Genomic DNA, 19,234 nt, shown 5'->3' with positions numbered 1-19,234 from the left:
GAAAATAGTTTTTCTCCCAGTAACAAGGTAACTGTTTTGATGTCAAATATTTCTTTGATCGAGTAGTGGTCTAGTCATAAAAATAACTACAGGATTAGAAAGGATCCTAAAAATTATTGAGCGCGCGCGCACACACGCACGCACACGTATACACACACACATACACTCAACAGAGCTTCAGTCACTATTGCAGCGTGACAGTTAACTGGTATTAGTGCTTAGTTTTGAGTACCTGAAAGTATAGATACTTTACTTTGTTGATCTTTGGGGTGGTGTTAAGGACTATGGCTCCAAGAAAGCTTTGTCATATACATCCTTAAATATCTCTTTGATGATGGCACCCACATACTGTTATTGGTCTACACTCTTAGGGGTCTATAGAAATAATGTGGTCCCCTTCTTAATTACTGTTTCTTTCACTGCAGATCCTTTCTACCATCTGCCTTCTCTAAAAGCACACCTATCTGGGTTTTTTTTTTTTCTGCAAGCACAATATATTTGGTCCTTCTTGTACCATGAGCTGGTATTTGTCATCTGGGATCCTTTTATGAACACATGATAGATTTCTAGAATTCATTCAATAAACAAGCCCTGTGGTTCACACTGTGGTTATTATGTGCCTTCCAGGAGCTTATTGAAATGGAAGGAAGCCTGGCATGTGCCATGTTATGTAGTATAGGTGGGGAAGGCAGGCATTCACCAAGAAAGAAAGCTCAAGACCAAAGCGAGATTAGGTGAAGAGTATGGTGAACGATCTATCCGTGCTCCGGGTGGCCAAGTTAGAGTTGAGTCTGTCAGTGGCAGTCATCGCCTGGGACAAAACCTGGACTGAGGAGCTAATTAACATTTAGAATGTCTACATGCTCATTTAAATTCCACTTTGGTATTTCAGTTTTGCATTTATTACTGGTCCAAGCAACACTCCTCACAGAGAATATAAAACTACAAAGAGAAGCTGCCAGACTGCCTTCCACCTGTCCATCTGGTCCTCCCTCTGCATGAAGCACTCTGATGTATTGAGTAGGCAGACACAAAGATGGGAAGGAGCATCTGGGGGCCCATCTTCTTCTTAGAGCTCTGTGCCCTCATTTCAGCACAGCTCTCTGTTAAGTAGGCTTCTCTGCCCTCGGCACAAATCAAGAGATAGGGTTAGGTTTTCCAAGCTGGGAAGAGCCCCATGGATCCTCTTCCACATTCCCACCAAGATAATCATGAAACCAAACAATAGATCCAAGTCTGCAGAACCCAACACAATTGTCTCCTAGAAGGAATTTCCCCAACCCAACCGTGGTTGGCCCTGAGCAGAACAGGGGTGACACAGAACATTGATTGGAGGCTTTGTTCCCCAGTCATCATAGCATAGACCCCCTTTTTAAGACACAGGATTTTGCAATGAGAAAAAAAAGAAGAAGTGATCCACTCTGAAATTGCCTTGTCTTAGAAGTTGTTTCTACTCCTGCTTCCAAGTGGAGACAGGCCATTAAATGACTGACATCTCCTATCCCAGGTCATGCATACTCTCATTTTGGAACTAGGATTCCCAGTAATGACAAGCAGGCAGGAAGGGAATTGAATGAATGCTTATGCAGAGTGTCTGGGGTCTGCAGTTGGCCTCATGGGAACAGAAAGAGGAAGAACAGTCGGATCTGGGCACTCAGTGTTGTATTTTCTGGCAAGGAGAAATCACACTTTGCTTTAAATTACTGTCTTTTATTATTATGTTTTACTGAAAAGAGTTGGGTGAAAAGGTCAAAGGTAGAGAGCAGCCATGCTTACCGTAGCAAATCTTTGTCTGGCTCCTCAGATTTCTCTCTCATAGAAGGCAGTAGACAGTGGAGGATTTTTTAGAGAAAATGTTGTAACCCACAAATTCCTGATCGGCCAAGATGTTATTCTTGTGCGAATACATCAGAAAGACATTCTCGGTAACCAGAGGCTCCCACATGCCCTACTCCTAATAAATCATTTAAAGAGCAATTGACCAAGCAATGAATCAAAATAAAGAAATCAAGAATAGACAAATATGGAGCTAAAAGATCCACAGTGAACATGAAACTAATTAGACATTACATTAACGCTAAATAATTGCTCTAAATATGTTCCAAAACAGAAGGTTAATGTAAAAAATAATTACTTAAAGACATAATGGAAAAATGAACAATTGTGATTTGGGTTCATAATTCACTACTATGTCAACTAAAACTGAGAAAGGGTTGGAGGATTGAAGTGTGAATCAAAAATCTGCTAATTTTCTTCTGTTAGACAAAAGGGAACAAATAACTATTGTTTTATTTTTGACAAAGAAGAGGTTTAAAAGTAATTTTAACCTCATTATTATTACACACTAGTAATACACAATATTGGAGTTCATTCTGACATAATCATGCATGCATGGATTATGAATTGTAATTTTTAACACAAGGTTGGACCTTCAATTAATAATAGAAAAGCCAAAAAAACAATCTACAAAGAAAAACAGGGACAACAAAGGACACTATCAGTGAACATGAAAATCAGAAACTCTAAGACAAAAGACAAAAACTCTAGATTAGACAGGGGAAAGAGTGGTGCTCTTTTCCCCTTCTTAAAAAAAAAATTGTTCAAGTAAAACTCAGAATTTTGCAAACTTATATAACTAATAGATAAAAAGCAAGACTGGTGCAGTTCTATACCACTGAAACAAATGAAAGGAAAACAAAAAAGAACATTTTTTTGCAGAGAATTGTGGGACAGATGGAATAATTTACTCCCCACCAATTTCACCCCTCTATATCCTACCTACAACATTTATGCAGGACATAGTAAGGGAATTTTAGGATCCAGATGTTCCCACCAAGATATGCATGAAATCAAGCAGCCAACCAAGTCTACAGAACTCAAGACAAAGTTGTTCTAGAGTAAATTTCCCCAACCCAAGCACAGAGAGGAGTGACCTCAGCAGAACAAGAGTGACACGGGACATCAATTAGAGGTTTTACTCCCCAGACATCAGACAACAGTCTCCCCCTCTTTATTCTGTGGATATTAAAGTTAATTTGTCAGCTTAGCACAGTGGCTGTAAATTCAGCCTTTACAATCAGACTGCCTAGGTACAAAAAAAACGGTAGCTTTGTGGCTTTAATTAATCTATTAAAAGAGTTAGATATGATTGATTAATTAAAGGCACATATATCAAGCTCCCGATGCACATCAGAAAGGCATTTGACTAAGCTCAGGAAATACATCATAAGACAAAGAGAAAAAGCTCTCTGCACACGTAGTGTTTGCATTCTAGCGGAGAACAGACCCCAAATAAATAAATAAATCAGTGAAATAGTGTCAAATCGTTTATCATTAGGTTTGAGAGTGTGGAAGTCACTCATTAAAGGCTAGCTATCCTTGCATGAGGACAAAGACATTTTGTAAACTCTAATAGTGATCTGTGAATATTAAGTATTTTTATTCAGCCCTAGAAATGCTGTAGAGAATTTAAGTCTGACATGCATGATAAGATACAGTTCTCAGAGTCCTTTCAGGTATTTCATGAAGTAAGTTGTTCACAGGCCATTGTGTTGAAAATGTTTTCATATTAGCAATCTTGTAGTTGCGCACTGATGCATTTTACCGAGGACAAGGTAGCCCGTTGATGGGAGTACTGTGCTTGCTACTGAATTCTCAGCACCTGTGTTTCTTATGAATCAGACCATATTAGAACAGGTTGTTTTGGATATAGCTCTATTATACACCTATAGCACCTTAGAGTTGGATGGACTTTGAAGTGCCATCTAATCTAGACAAGAATGGAGGCGGGGGTGGGGGGTGGGGAAGAAATCTTACAGAAACCTTTCTTGGCTAGGCTTCAGCTTGATTGCTGCAATTCTCTAGAATGAAAGGGATTTGATTCCTTTGTGGAGCAGGTAAAATTATTAGGGTTTTTTTTTCCCCCTTATATAAAACCAAATTTTGTCTCTTTAACTCTCCCCTCTTGGCCACTTGTATTGATTTGAACAAATCAAATCTTTCTTTGCTGCCTCAACCTTTCTGAGGTGATAGAACAGTAACAGCCACCCACCTTTGGCCACCAAGCCATTTCACTGATATTTAACATGCAATGCTTTCCTTTATTTCTCCCATGGCATGGTGATCACTAGATCTTTCATCCTGTTTACACTCTTCTCCGGTAGACTGACTTGTTTTATTTCAATGTTCTCCTTACAAAGGGTTCCCAAACCTACACTGTGTTTCAGGTACAGCGGGCTGTGCTGTCGACATCACAGCTATCCCTCCTGTCTTGAAGGTTTTCCTGAGACATTGATTGTCAAGCATTTCAAGATGTGTTTCCCACTTTGTGGCCTTAACGCAAGCTGTCATTTTATCTGAATCGCTCTTCTCTTCGTTGTTTGCAAAACTAGTACCTTCTTCATTTTTAGCCCTCAGTTTCAATGTCACCTCCTTTGAGAAATTCTCGATCTTATTACCTAAGATCCAGCTCTGGTACTCAGCCCCTTCTTTTTCTTTATAACACTGGACATATTTTAATGGCACATATTTATGTGTACTGTAGGCATCTGTCACCGCACTAAGGAACTCTGTTTACTGTCGCTACTTGTTCATTGTTTGCTTGTTGTTGTATCCTCCATGCTATGTTGGATAGACTTTGAAGTCCGTCCACACAGTAGATACTCAATAACCCTTTGTTGGATGGCAGTGGATACTGATCAGACTGAATGAATGAAGGCAGAATGAGGATGTGAGCTATTTCATTTCTATGAGTCTCAGTTTCCTCACTTATAAACTGAAATAGTGATCCATACTTCACACAGTCATTTGAGGATTAATTACGTAAAGCTCTTGCATGGTAAAAGGCACCCAATAAGTGTCCGTACTGTCTGAATTTCCACTCATGGCTGAATGAGGGTTGTGGTTCTGAGCCAGCTCACCACCACAGATGAACCCTCAAGGACTTTCCTTTCATTGTAGTAATAAGACTCCCCCACCCCAGATGTCTCATTTCCCAAGCTCCAGGATCCTGGGCAGCTTGATTTCCTCCAGATCTTCCAAATGGTACCCAGAGTAGCTGTCATAGTTATAAACAGCAGGTGGGTGCAGTTTTGTATTGTTTCTCTCCCACTCTTCCCAGAATGAGGTCTGCTGAATCCACTGTTCTCTGCATCCCCACCACCATTAGCCATGATTGTGAAGTTGAAAGGACCATAATTAACGGTTGGATGCAAAACAAGTGTGGTGAATTCATGCAAATCTCCATCAGAAGCCACCTTTTGTTGGGCAATGCTGTTATGCATGTTCTATTTATGCAGAGGAAAAAAACTCTTTCCTTGCCATATCCTTTTCATCCTGCAGGGGTACGTTTAACCTGGCCGATGCCTCTGCCAAGCACTGAGCTAAATAAGAGAAGTGGGGAGTAGAAGGGTGATTGTTCTCATTCTCTGACTTCCTCTTCCAGCTCTTGAACTCAATTGCCTCTTGAGAGCAGTTGGAAGCCAGATGCTGTGTTGAATGGGCCGCCATGTTTGCAGTAAAATCACGTTATAATAGTTGGGATCATCTAGGTAGGGCTGGGTTAGGGATAATTCTGTGTCTCTGACTGAATTGGAAGAAATTATGTTAAGTGGTGCCCAGGCACTGTGAAAAGAACGTTTGCACATGGATGGGTTTCACATGGCATGGTGGGATGCAAAGAACTGAGAGCTGAACATCAGACCAGATTTGGTTTTGAGTGGCAGTTGTTGCCAACACTTTGGACTTGAACATTTACTTAACATCTCAATATGTGTAGTGTGATTAATGACCTGCATCTCAAAAGCTTGATGGAGAGTGAAGGAGACAATGTATAAAAGCTTTGGGTGTTGCTTTTTCCTTTAGCTGCTCTCCTGAGTTTCCTCTCTGGAGGGAGGGGCAGGCTGTAGCATCCTTACCTGGCTTATTCCAGTCTGCCCAGTAGACTTCTCTCATACCTCCCTAACTCTGGAGAACCTCAGGACTCACATCTACATCCCAGCTACTGACTACCCTAACTCAAGAATGATGCATCCCAGGTTTTATTCCTCTTAGTTAAACTTCTTGCACACATTTTTCAAGCCTGATATCTGCTTCTGTCTTCTCTTTTGAAATAATTGATCTTATCTCTAGGGCAGGATATTGCCTTTCCTACCCTATTTTCTTATTTATGATTATTATGTCACATACAAGAAACTCAGAGGAGCATAGAATGAGGAGGAGGTATGGGAGACCCAAGTTCAAGTGGGTTAGAGTCAAGACCACACAGGTAACCATGTGGCAGACTGGGTCCTAGATAATCCACTGGGGAGCTTATGAGAAAACTCTCATCATGGTGAGGATAAACTAAATGATTCTACAGTAACAAACAATGACAAAAATCTCAGTGAATTGCCAGAAAGAAATATTGTTCACTTCTACTATGGATTCAAAAGGGGTCAACAAAGAGATATGTTCTCATAGTTACTCAGGGCTACGGATGGCCCATCTTGATAGAATCACCAAGTCAAACAAAGAGGAATGTGGTGCATAAGCATTGGCTCTAAAAGTTTCCACACAATGTGGGCCTGGTGGTGCATACCCATAATCCCAGCCACTTGGAAGGCTGAGGCAGGAGGATCACAAGTGAGACCCTCAGCAATTTAGTGAGACGCTATCTCAAAAAAAAAAAAATACAGAATGAAAAGGGTTGGGGATGTAGCTCAGTGGTAAAGCATCCCTGGATTCAATCCCCAGAGCCAATTAATTAATTAATTAAAGAAAACTTGTCATGCAAAATGCTACACAGCACTTTCATAATCCATTGCCAATGACAACCATGTGACCATGCTTGACTAGGAGATGAAAGGAGCCATGCCTTCTGGCCTCATTCCTAGAACTGGAATATTGGAAACATCCCTAAGGACCACCAGACTTGCCTTTAAATCCCTTGATACCCAGACCTATCATAAATTCTGAGGACTGTCTTTCACTGAAGACTTGCTGTGTCTCAGACACTAAGCAAGCTAATTTCTCCTACTCTACTTCCTGCCTTGGTCTCACTACGTGCCTCCATTTCTGATAGTGGATGGAGAGATTGTCAGAAGCCCCCTGGAGTCTCATGGAGTTGGTTCCTGCACACTGATAGAGAGATGAGACTTTCAGCTTATTCTCTGGGAGGTCTGGTAAAGAAAGGTCTGATACTCACCACACCACTGTTCCACTCTGGAGGGGGAGGCTCCCCGCATACTGCCAGGCTGGGTGGTGAGAGGCCTCAGAAAGCCTCATATCTACCTCACCCAGCAGCAATGAGCCCAGGTAACAGAAAGCCGAGGATCCAAGACCCCCTCTTACCTTCTGCCGACTTGACACCATAATCCTACATCAGGAACCCATCTCTGGATTTTATTAACTCTGCAGCAGCCCTTTAGAAGTGTAGAGCAGTTCTGAACTGGGCATTTGGAACCAAAGGTTAGCATCGCAAACTTTCTGTAGCTGCTCTGGAAAGACTTGGTGTGTATTAGCCCCCTTCTCGTTCTTGTCTGTGAGCTTCATGCCCTACCTACCTGCCCAAGCCTCCTTTGAGGGTATTCTGATTCCTGGGCCTCAGCCTTCCCTCTCGGGCACCTACCTCTGCTTGCAGGGCCCGCTTCTATCAGCTGAGCTTTTTCACTTGCTCTTAAAAACTCTGAACTTCTGTTAGAGCTCTGCCGGGGCCCCAACTTCTCTCCTCAGGTAAGAAGGCAATTCCCTAAGTGTCACCTTGTACAAATACCAAGATGAGTTCTCCCTGGTTGCCAATTTACTTTTTCATTCACTCACAGCTCTTACACATTTTATTATCATGGTACGAGACCTGAGGGAGCAAGAACATTTTTCCTTCCCATGCAAATATACTTTAAATTCATTTGGAGAAGGAGATGAAGGTTACCCAAATGTTGACAGCTGATAATCTTTTCAGCTGGGCCTTAAGCCTTCAAAGCTCAGACTCCAGTCCCCAAAAACACTCATGGAAATAGCAGCCCAAGCTTCTATATGTTAAGGTTTCTGCCTCCACCAGGACCCTCCAAACTAAAGATCACATAAAGCTTGGGCTAATTGCTCCAGAATGGTGAAAGAGGGAAGCCCCAAGTGGTTCTGCCTTTTGTTAGCGACATGAACTGACTTCTTGCCTGCCAGAACTCCATTTTCCCATCTGTCAAATGGGCATGAGAAATGCCCTCCTAAGCTCACTGAAACCTTTGCAAAAAGTATGTAGATGTGATTATTCTTTGCAAATTGCTAAGGACCTTTCAAATGAAGATATAGTTGCTAATGTGAATATATATATATATATACACACACACATATATGTGTATATATATATATGTGTGTATGTGCATGCAAATGGGTATCTAAATATATGCATACACAAATATTTCAGCATGTATATTTATAGATATCCATGCATATATATTTATATATGAATGCATATATATTCATATTCAGTTAAATGTTTTAAATTAGCACAAGAATCTGGAGGAAAGGAAGTCATTGAGCTAGAGGTCTAGTATGGATGGTTACTGAAGTGGTCCATTATTTGTACCTCTTGAGCTTCCTAGAAGCCGTGGTAAAAAGAAGCATCTAGCAGGTTTGCATGATTTCTCTTACTTGATAGAAGGAAGCATACCTAATTTTTGTGGAAGACACTAAATGGGGCATTTATCACATATATTTTTACATAAGTAGTCCTGAAGGGATGCTGGTCAGTATCATGAGAACATCTTAGCTTGAACACTCAATTAGTCCTTTTTATATCAATTCTGTGCGGTCTGACCTTAAAATATTAGAATTTAATGGAGCCATTTGTACTGAAGGATTCTATATCTTGTGCTATAAAATGGCATTCATTTCACTAATTAATGCTATTAAATAAGATTAATGGATTTCCAATTGTTTCACCTCAGTGTTTTTGATGAATATGCCTAGCATGAGTTCTTTCCTGTTGCATAGATTGCCTACTGCTCAGCTATGTGACCTTAGGCAAGTGAATTAAGCTCTCTGAGTCTCTTTCTTGTTTTGAAAAACTTGATGCTCTAGGAGTATCAACTTCATAAGAATGTTTGTAAATATTGAACAATGAATATGGTTATGATACTAGGGAAAAAATCAACACTCACTGTCAACCATCATTATTCGGATAGCCGAGGTGGCATGTGGGAGCCAGAGTGTGGAGATGCAGAGGAAATAAGCACAACCTGCCAGCGCCCAGTCTTTTAAAACCCATCAATCAAATCTGAACGGACTATGAACAGGTTGTGGGACCAGGGAATTCAGGGAAGAAGGACAAAGTCAGCCAAGTCCAGGTGTACCAAAACATCCTGGTGCAGTAGGCACTTGGCCAGAAAGGAGTGAGATTTCAAAGAAGGGTGGGCACATTGTACTTCAAGACAAGCAGAGAATTGGGACACTCCTGCTGCAGGTCCTTCTTGGAAGGTGAACTTCTCATCTTTTGCATCATGACCTCCTACTTTGCCAACTCGTAAATTCAATTTATTGGGCTACAGAATAGAAGTGATTGACATGAACCAAACTTAAGAAGACTGTTGAAAATAGTAGGCAGTAGTTTAGAAAAAGTGAATTGTTCATTCATCTTCTCTAAAAATATCCCTAAGTCTTTCCTGTCTCAGTAAAGTCTGAATTGCCCAAGATCCCTCACCTTCTGTGTCTGATCATCACCATGTCTTATCTGCTCTACACTCTAAAGTTCTCTCCAACCCACACAGTTTTCCCATCCCCAGTGTCACCATCCTAGTCCTGGATGCCACTTACGTTTGTTCCTGTGTCTGTGATGGCTCACCTCAAACCCATTCTTCAACACAGTGAGTGCACACTGACACTCTGTGTATCCTCATTTAGCATGAGCAAGCCAAGACTCTGAGAGGTTAGGACCTCCTGAAGAATATTCTAGGGACCAAAAGGTGAGCTGCATTGGAAACTGTACCGGCAAAGATGCAGTCCTGTGCCTTTAGCGCCCTCCTCACGCCGAGTCTCAGCTCCACAGAGTGGCTACGTGGAGAAATATTGCTGGACTGGAACCAGCAGGAGCCTCTAAAAGATCCCAAATCCTCAAAGCACCCACACTTTTCTCTCACTCCCACCAGATGTGACCAGCCTCAATCCCCTGCTCAGTCTTAAAACACCTGCTGGCCCTGCCGTTAACATCCACAAATAATGAGAAGCTGTACTAATAACAATTATCATAATAAATTGGCCTTTGATTACATCTGTCACCTGAGAATTTCAAAGACTTTACAAACATCAATTAGTAATTACAGCTCCATGGATCGCTTACAGAGAGGAGGGATCATTAAGGTCAGATCAGAGCTGTGCAGGAAAGCATGAAGGACACCTCTGGCTTAGGCTGGTTCAGACCTGGGGGTTGCAGGCTCCTGATGGAAAATCTAACCCCTCTCCACGAGGCCCGGCGGAACCACACTCCTGACATCCCAATTAGGGGATAAATTGTGCAGCTAATCCATTACCTCGAGTTCCTGCTGCTAAGGGATGGGAGGCATGGAATGTAATATTGGAAAGCAGGTTATAGATTGCCCAGTTTGCTTCTTTGGGTAGAAAAAGAAACTGAAGTCCAGGTGGGGAATTGATTTGCCCAAGAACTATGGTTTCAGCCCCGTTGACCCACACCCCATCTCTGTCTTTTTACCCTGCAAAATCGTGCCTCCATTGGTTATGGTCTCAGGAACTCTGTGAGGGTATGTATGCGGGTGATGATGATAATCCAATACTCTTTTATCAAGGGCTTTTTCTGAGTTCGTTGGTGGGGAGATAAGCAAATAAATAAGATATAGTCCCTGCTGTCAGGGAGCTCACAGTCCAGCGCAAAAGACAGTCACAAAAATCAGCGAGTTCAATAAACCAGATCAGGAAATACAGTGGCAGATGACCAGGCACACGGCTGTAGGTTTGGAGGTGGAGAGGATGTCGGGTACTCAGGAAAGCCTCATAAGGAGGGACATTTCATTGACTATTGGAATCTAAGTAGCTATTTCCCAGGCAGAATTGAGGGGCAGAGGAGAGGGTTTGTCTTGTGAGGAGGCCTGTGGGCAGAAGCCGAAGGATCGAGGATGCCACCATATGTTTGGGGAGACTTAGTGAGGTTCTGGGATCGGGAAAGAAGGCCAGAGAGAAACAGACGAGATCACAGGGCCTTGTGTGCCATGCGAAACAGCTTGGAATTTATTCTGATGAAAATGGGACAAATTAGAAAATTATCTTGACAAAAATCTCAATATCATATGTTACAATAAAAGTCATATACATAAATTTTTTGCATGTTTCAGACACATGTGTACACAGATTTTTGTTCACCATTGTGAGATATGAAGAAGGGATCACTCCCATCCTGCAAATGAGCCCATCATGACCCAGGAAGATTAAGGAATTTACCCAGGGGATTTACCCTAATGTCACTCATCTCATTTATGGCATGTTTAGTAAGTGTCAGGTACTGCAGCATCCATGACAGGGACGGGGCTGTCTCCTGCTTTCTCGGTCTTTACATTCTGGTGGAGAGTAGGGAAAGGGACGGGCAGCAATTCGACAATTTCATGTAGCCACATGTTGGGCACCGGAGAGTGGTGTGAGAGGACAAGGGGCCACCCGAGGGGTGTCTTTGAGGAGGTGACATGGAACAGAACTGGAATGATGGGAAGGTGGAGTTCTCAAGCCATTCCAGGTAGAGGGGACAGCAAAGAGAAAGGCCCTCAGAGTGACCCAAGTCCAGCTCACTTGGGGATCAAGGAGGTCAATGTGCCTGGAGGAGAGTGTTAAGAAAGAGCCAGAGGAGACAGCAGTGTTGCCTGTGCAGAACAAGGACCTTAATGCACTGGGGAGCCTGGGGGAGTTTTAAACAGGGGAGGAGAGCCTGCCTCGGATAGTTAAAACAGCATCTGCCTAGTGAGGAGGGGGAACTCCTTACAGGGTCCAGAAAGGCTGCAGATGGAGCGGCCAAGGGGCTATCACCGTCATCTTGGCCAGGGATGGGGTAACAGCAGAGACCACGAGGACACAGAGTACCAGGGATGGGGAATAATGGATTGTCTTTGCTTTCAAAACATGGTATCATGAAACGTTTCAAACACGTGCCAAAGTGAAGAAGATAATACCAGGATTTCAGAAATTCATCTCTCAGCCTCCACCATGGTCAGCCTTGGTCAATCTCTGTTCCACCAAAGATGTTTAACTCCTCCTTTCACAGAGTTTCAGAGAAGTCTCAAGAGTAGAGCCAGGAACATTCCTAAACCCTCTGCCTGTTTCCTTCACTCCTCCCTCTCTTCTCTCCCCGCTCCTCCCCACAATCCATCTCTCACTGTTTTGCTTTGAAAGGATTAAAGTACATTTCCAATGCCACCTCAATACAATTACCAAGAAATTGATGTGGACGTAGCCTCAGTTTTGCCCATTGGGTCAGTTAGCAGCTTTATATTACATTTAAACAAATTCTGGCTTGGGATAACATGCCATGTCTACTTGTCACCCCCCTCCAAATTCCTTGAATCTCAGTCATTCGTTGACTTTCATGTCCTTGACTTTTGAAAATTCTTCTGTAGACTGTCTTTCAAATTGGATTTGTTTGAGGTGTCCTCATGATTAGATTTGGGTTATACATTTTGTCAGGGTAGTCACAGAAATGACATCATGTTCTTTTCAGTTAGTTATATCAGACGCCTGTGGCATCCATTTGCCCCTCCCTGCTGATGTTAACGCTGCTCACTTAGAGTGATGCTCACTAAGGTGTTTTCTAGTGTGTCACTGTTGTTGTAGATATATATATTTTTGGTTGTTTTGTTTTTTGTAACATGGAAGTATTTTGCACAGATATCTTTCTGGAGTATATAAACATCTTGGTCTTCATTTGACTTCCGAGTTTTAGAAGTTATTGATGATTTTTTACCTAAACAACTATAAAGATGTTCACCCAATGCCAGTTTTTAATCCCATCATTCCTTCTGCACGTTAGTCAACACCCATGGTGGGAGAGTTCTCCCTTCTCTCCTCTTTTCAATGGATTCATTTATTTATTTAGTAAAGATTCGCAGGCTCTTGTTTTATTCAGTAGGCTGAAACTCATTGCCATCATTCCTTATTTTTATGTTCAGATAGTCCCAGACTTAGCTAGTGAGAGCCCCTCCAAGATGATTCCTTTGACCTTCTCATATGTCTCCATCTGTTCTTGAAAACGTCCTCTTTGGGGCACAAGACCTGAGCTTTCCCTGTGCTAACACTGGTAGTTTTTAGTGGAGGGGGACACTCACAAGCCCATGAGACGTACACATGCCTGTATCTTTTCATCTATCCATCTGTCAATCATCTATCATCAATGTCTATATTAGAAACCTGGAATTCACTGTTACACCCAGTTCCAGTCCCAAAACCCAGGGCTCTGTCTAGCCTTCACCACCCCACTCCATATTCGTAACTCCCTCCTCTGACAGTGAGAAGCTTGACTTTCATTATTCTCAATCACTTTAATTACTTGTTCAACTTAAAATGTCCACAAACTATGCTACTTTGTGGAACAAAATTCACTTATACTTACAATTCTGTCTGTAGTCTGAGTATGTACAAAATATTGTGTTCAAAAGTTATTTATTTCTGTTTTTATTTCCCTAGGGTGTAGTTATGTGTCTATTGGAAATAAATTTAGGTTTATTTGTTTCCCTTTGTTTTTAATTTTAGGCTTATTTTCCCCCATCCTTACTGATGTTTTTTTCAAACATGATAAATATTATAACAGGGTTCTAAAAGTCCAATTGTACCAAAAAGTTGATGTAAAAATATGCATACCAATTACTTTATCTCATTTCCACCATCCCCTCTGAGAAATCAATATCATTAATTTCTTGTATTTTTTTTGCAAATATTAGAAATTTAGTGTATATTTTATATCCTCTTATACTTGAAAAGGTGACATATTATAGATAGCTAAGTAGCATTTTGTATCAGTTTGTAGAGGTCCTTCTTATTCTTTTATACAGCTGCATAGTGCTTCATTGTGTGGTTAAACATTAGTTTATTATAATCATTCTCATATGTCGATGTATAAGTTTTAACATTTTTCACTTGCAAACATTGTTTCAATAAAGGAACTTGTGCAATTTCATGATTTCTATTGTTGAAGGTTTATCTGCAGGGTAAATTCCTAGAAGACAGGATTACTGGATCAAAAGGTAGATTAATACGTAAGTTTTGCTAGGTGCTGCTATATGTTCTTCCTTATGGTTGAACTGATTTGCATTTCCTTTAGCAATGTGTCAGCCTTGCCTATGGCTTGTGTGGTCTAAGTTTAATTTTTGTCAAACTTATATGTAAGATAATATACTTTTTCATATTATAAATTGACATCTCCAGTGATTGAGACAGTTTTATATAATTTTTGAATTGCCTATTTATGTCTTTTGCTCAATTTTCAGGGTTTTTAAAAAATGTTTTCCCCATCAATCTCCAAGAGTTATTTATGTATTAAGGATATCAACTCCTGATCTGTAATGCACATTGAAAGTTTTCCCAGTTTGTTACATATCTCTTGACTGCTTCAAGAATTTTTGTCACATCAAATAAAATGTGGTTCAACACATCATTTTTTTTTCTTTTATTGCATTCAAACATTGAGCCCTAGTCAGAGACTTTTTCTTACACTTCAGCTATAAAAGAATTTGCCTATACTTGCTTACGAGTCTTGTTTGGTGTTTATTTTTATGTATGGTGTAAAGTATGGGGATCTTTTTTCCCCAAATGTCTATCTAGTTGTCCTAGCAACATTTATTAAAAGGTCCAACTTTGCCCCAATCCTTTGAGATGGTACTTTTCTCATATTTTAGAAGTTCCCATGCCCATGAGTCTCTTCCTGAGAATCTCTGTTCCTCTGGCCTCTCTGCCTCCTTAGGTTACAGTAAGCTATAGTCAGAGGCTTTCAGCTGTAATATCCACTGGTGAAATATGCCTGGTTCTTTTTCAGTGATTTCCTAGTTCTTATGTGTTCATTTTTTCCTTATAAATTTTAACATCCACTTGTCCACCTCTATAAAAAAATCACTTGATATTTCTACTTGGATTGAATTAAATTTATATGTTAATTAGGGCGACCTGACATGTTTACAACGTTGAATTATCTCACCCAAGAACATGAATGACTTTCTGTTTGTTGGAGTCTACTTTTGTGTCTTCCGGGAATGCTATTAAATTTTCTTTTCAGTTTCTTGTCTGTTTTATTTTGTTGTTTCTTTGGTGCTAGTGATTGAATCCAGGGCCTGGTGAGTGCTAAGCAAGTGTTCTACCACTGAGCTACAAACCCAGCCCTGTTTTCTTGATACTAATTTTCCATATTTCCATTAGACTTATTACTGAATAATCTCTTTCTTGACATTGCAGTTTGGATTTTTGCTACTATTGTATCCCCGAACCAATGGCTGGCTGTATATATGATCACTATTGACTTTGCACAGAAGTTTTTGTGGATTTTGGTGTGTAGATACTTATGTGTCTTCTATCCCTTGGTCATTGTTACTGGTAACATTAAAAAGTGTACCTTGTTAGGTTTAATGCTTCAGTGGTTGAATTCTTTTTTATAATTAAAAAAAATAATTAGTGATACATGATAGTAGAATGCACTTATGCACTTTGATATATCATACATAAACGGGGCATAATTTCTCATTTTCCTGATTATACATGTTATAGAATCCCATTGGTCATGCAGTCTGTAATAATGTCTGCTTCTTATTTGGTATTAGAATCACTACTGCTGATTTCTGATTCTTTCATTTGCCATTTACAGTTTCCCCCACTCCTTTATTTTTTATTATTATTATTTTAAAATATTTTCTAGCTGTCAATGGACCATCATTTTATTGATATGCGGTGCTGAGAATCAAACCCAGTACCTCACACACGCTAGGCAAGCGCTCTACCACTGAGCCACATTCGCAGCCCCTCTCCTTTATTTCTATCTTTTGGAGTAACATTGTTTTAAGTGTTTTGTTACACAAAATAAAATGTGGTTCAATGCATCATTTTTATATTGCATTCAAACATTGAGCCGTAGTCAAGGCCTTTTCTTACACTCAGACAATAAAGGAATCCACTCATGGTTGCTTCTAAATCTTGTGTTGATTTTTAAAATACTTACATTTCTGTCACTGAGTTACATCCCCAGCCCCGTTAAATTTCCATGATACCCATTGTGTATATTCCCGTTAGGTTTATTACAGAAAATTTAATCTTTGTTGCCATTGTAAATGAGATTTTTGCTACCATTATATCTCGGTAAATGCAATCCTAGTAAAATTACTAATAGATTTTTTATAGAGTTGAAGATAGTTTATATGCAGAAGATAGTTGGATTTTGCTTTGTGAGCCAAATTGCATCCTTTTCATTTTATTATGTGCATTAAACCCATTCACACTTGTTGATAGGACTGACACCGCCGCTCTCCACACCATCACGCATCTCACATTGTAATCTACAACATTCATGTCGTGATGCGTCCGACGGGGCTGTCTCTGCTCTTTGCTTTTAAAATTTAGTGTTTAGGAAGGTTCCTGCTTTGTTCCATTAGTCACCCTTGTTTTATGAGTTTGAGTGCCTTTAATCCTCTATTTTCTCATTCATCGTTTTGCTATCTGGTTTCATCCGCTAACTTTCACCTGTTGTCTTACAATGACAAATGACCTGGTTCTCCTCTCCTCTTTCCCTATATCTTCTCTCTCTTGCTCTTTCTCTCTCTCTCTCTTGCTCTTTCTCTCTCTCTCTCTCTCTCTCTCTCTCTCTCTCTCTCACACACACACACACACACACACACACACACACACACACTTTTTAAAAATCACATCATTTCTCTACTGTCATAAAATATAACATTATGCATTCTGTTTTCGGCCATGTCCCTACCTCCTTTTGCTCCTAGATTATCAATTACATATATTAAATGCTGGTCATCCGTTCTTCCCTCATTTTACACTTCACTCCTGTGTATTAGTCATGCACAGGAGTGGGGCTCCGTGGGATAGCCCAGCGCACACACACAGTGCACCCTGAGCAGGTCAGGCCACTCGGGTGTCCCCTCTCCTGACCACTTCTCTCTGTTTGGCACCTTGGAGCTCCTTCTAGATCTTCATAGAATATGTAACAGGTTATTCTGAACTAGTCACCTTGAACTAGTCCACAGTGGGGCAGTAGCACTTACTACTTCTGCTTTTATACCCATCATTCAGCCTTCCCTCTTCCCTGCCCCGACACCCTTCCTGTCTCAAGTAATCGCTAGTCTGTATTCAAACAGTCACATGGACTAGTATTTTAATTCCCCCATATGAAAAACAACGTGCGGGAATTGTCTGCATCTGGCTTATTTCACTTAACATAATCTCCTTTAGTGTCATTCACTTTTCAGCATATGACAGCATTCCTTGCTTCTCCGTGGTCCAGAAATCCTCCATTGTGTATATATGCCACATTTTCTTTATCCACTCATTTACTGAGGGACACCTAGGATGAATCTGTAACTTAGCTATTGTGACTAGTGCTACCATAAGCGTGGTCATGCAGAGATTTCTTTGAAATTCTGATTCTGTTTCCTTTGGGATGTATACTCAGAAGCTAGATCTTATGGTAGAGTGAGCTTTAGTTTTTTGAGAACCTTCCATATTCTGCACAGTTGCTCTATCTACTAAGTTACATTCCCACCAACACAATTCCTTTTGCTCCACATCCTTACCAGGGTTTTGTTGTTAGCATTCTTTGTTTTGGTTTTTATTGGTACATTGCAGTTATACATAGAAGTGGACTTCACTAGGCTATATTTGTGTTGATTTTTAAAATGCCTACATTTCTGTCACTGAGTTACATCCCCAGCCCCGTTAAATAACACAAATTGATGGACCTCATTCCCCAGTACATTCCCATACTTTCCCCCTCATCTGCGCACTCTATTCTACTGACCTGCCTTCTATTATTACTATTTTAATTGGTACATTGCATATAAAGGCAGGATTCACTAGTATAATTGTACCTGGACACAGCATCATTTGGTAGATTTCATACCCCAGTTCTTACCCATGCTGCTCCCTTGTCCTCCACAAGCCCCTTCCTTTATTTCCTTGGTCTTCCTTCTGTTTCCATGAGATCCTCCCCCAACTTTTTTTTTAATACCTACAACTTCCTATTTGGGGTGAGTCAAATTTATATTTTTATTTAATTTTCTAATTAGTTATACATGACAGTAGAATATATTTTGACACATCATACATAACTGGGAGTATAACTTCTCATTCTTCTGGTTGTACATGATGTAGAATCACACAGGTTGTATAGTCACATATGTACATTGGATAAAAATGTCTGATTCATTCTATTATCCTTACTACCCCCACAGCTCCTCCCCTCCTTTCACTCCCCTCTGCCTAATTCAAAGTGCTTCTATTCTTCTCTGTCCTCCATCCCCTTGTTGTTAATTATCATCCACAATTCAGTGAAAATATTTGGCTTTTGGTTTGGGGGATTGACTTATTTCACTTAGCACGATATTCTCCAGCTCCATCCATTTAATGGCAAATATCATAATTTCACTCTTCTTTAGGGCTGAGTAATATTCCATTCTGTATATGTACCACATTTTCTTTATCCATTCATCTGTTAAAGGGCATCTAGGTTGGTTCAATAGTTTAGCTATTCTGGATTGAGCTGCTATAAACATTGATGTGGCTGCATCACTGTAGTATGCTGATTTTAAGTCCTCTGAGTATAAATTGAGGAGTGGGATAGCTGGGTCAAATGGTGGTTCATTCCAAGTTTTCTGAAGAAAATCTCCATAATGTTTCCCATAATGGTTGCACCAATTTGCAGTCCCATCAGCAATGTCTGAGTGTATCTTTTCCCCTACATCCTCACCAGCATTTATTGTTGCTTGTATTCTTGATAAATTACCATTATGACTAGAGTGAGCTAAAATCTTAGAGTGGTTTTGATTTGCATTTCTCTAATTGCTTGAGTTGTTGAACATTTTTTCATATATTTGTTGATCAATTATATTTTTTCTTCTGTGAAGTATCTGTTCAGTTCCATTGCCCGTTCATTGATTGGGTTATCTGTTTTTTGGTGTTGAGTTTTTTGAGTTCTTTATATATCCTGGAGTTTAATGCTCTATCTCAGGTGCATGTGGTAAAGATTTTCTCCCATTCTGTAGGATCTCTGTTCATGTAACTG

General features: G+C 40.4%; 1 protein-coding gene across 4 annotated transcripts in view; it reads left to right on the top strand.

The window, feature by feature from the left end:
* The window catches only part of Ptprt (protein tyrosine phosphatase receptor type T), a 1,029,624-nt gene that overhangs the window by 805,941 nt on the left and 204,449 nt on the right, over positions 1 to 19,234 (top strand). The window lies entirely within an intron of this gene.

This window comes from Ictidomys tridecemlineatus, chromosome 5, assembly GCF_052094955.1.
Source record: "Ictidomys tridecemlineatus isolate mIctTri1 chromosome 5, mIctTri1.hap1, whole genome shotgun sequence".
NCBI classification, from domain to species: domain Eukaryota; kingdom Metazoa; phylum Chordata; class Mammalia; order Rodentia; family Sciuridae; genus Ictidomys; species Ictidomys tridecemlineatus.
Note: the sequence above shows the minus strand (reverse complement) of the source record. Positions and strands in the feature narration are given on the sequence as shown.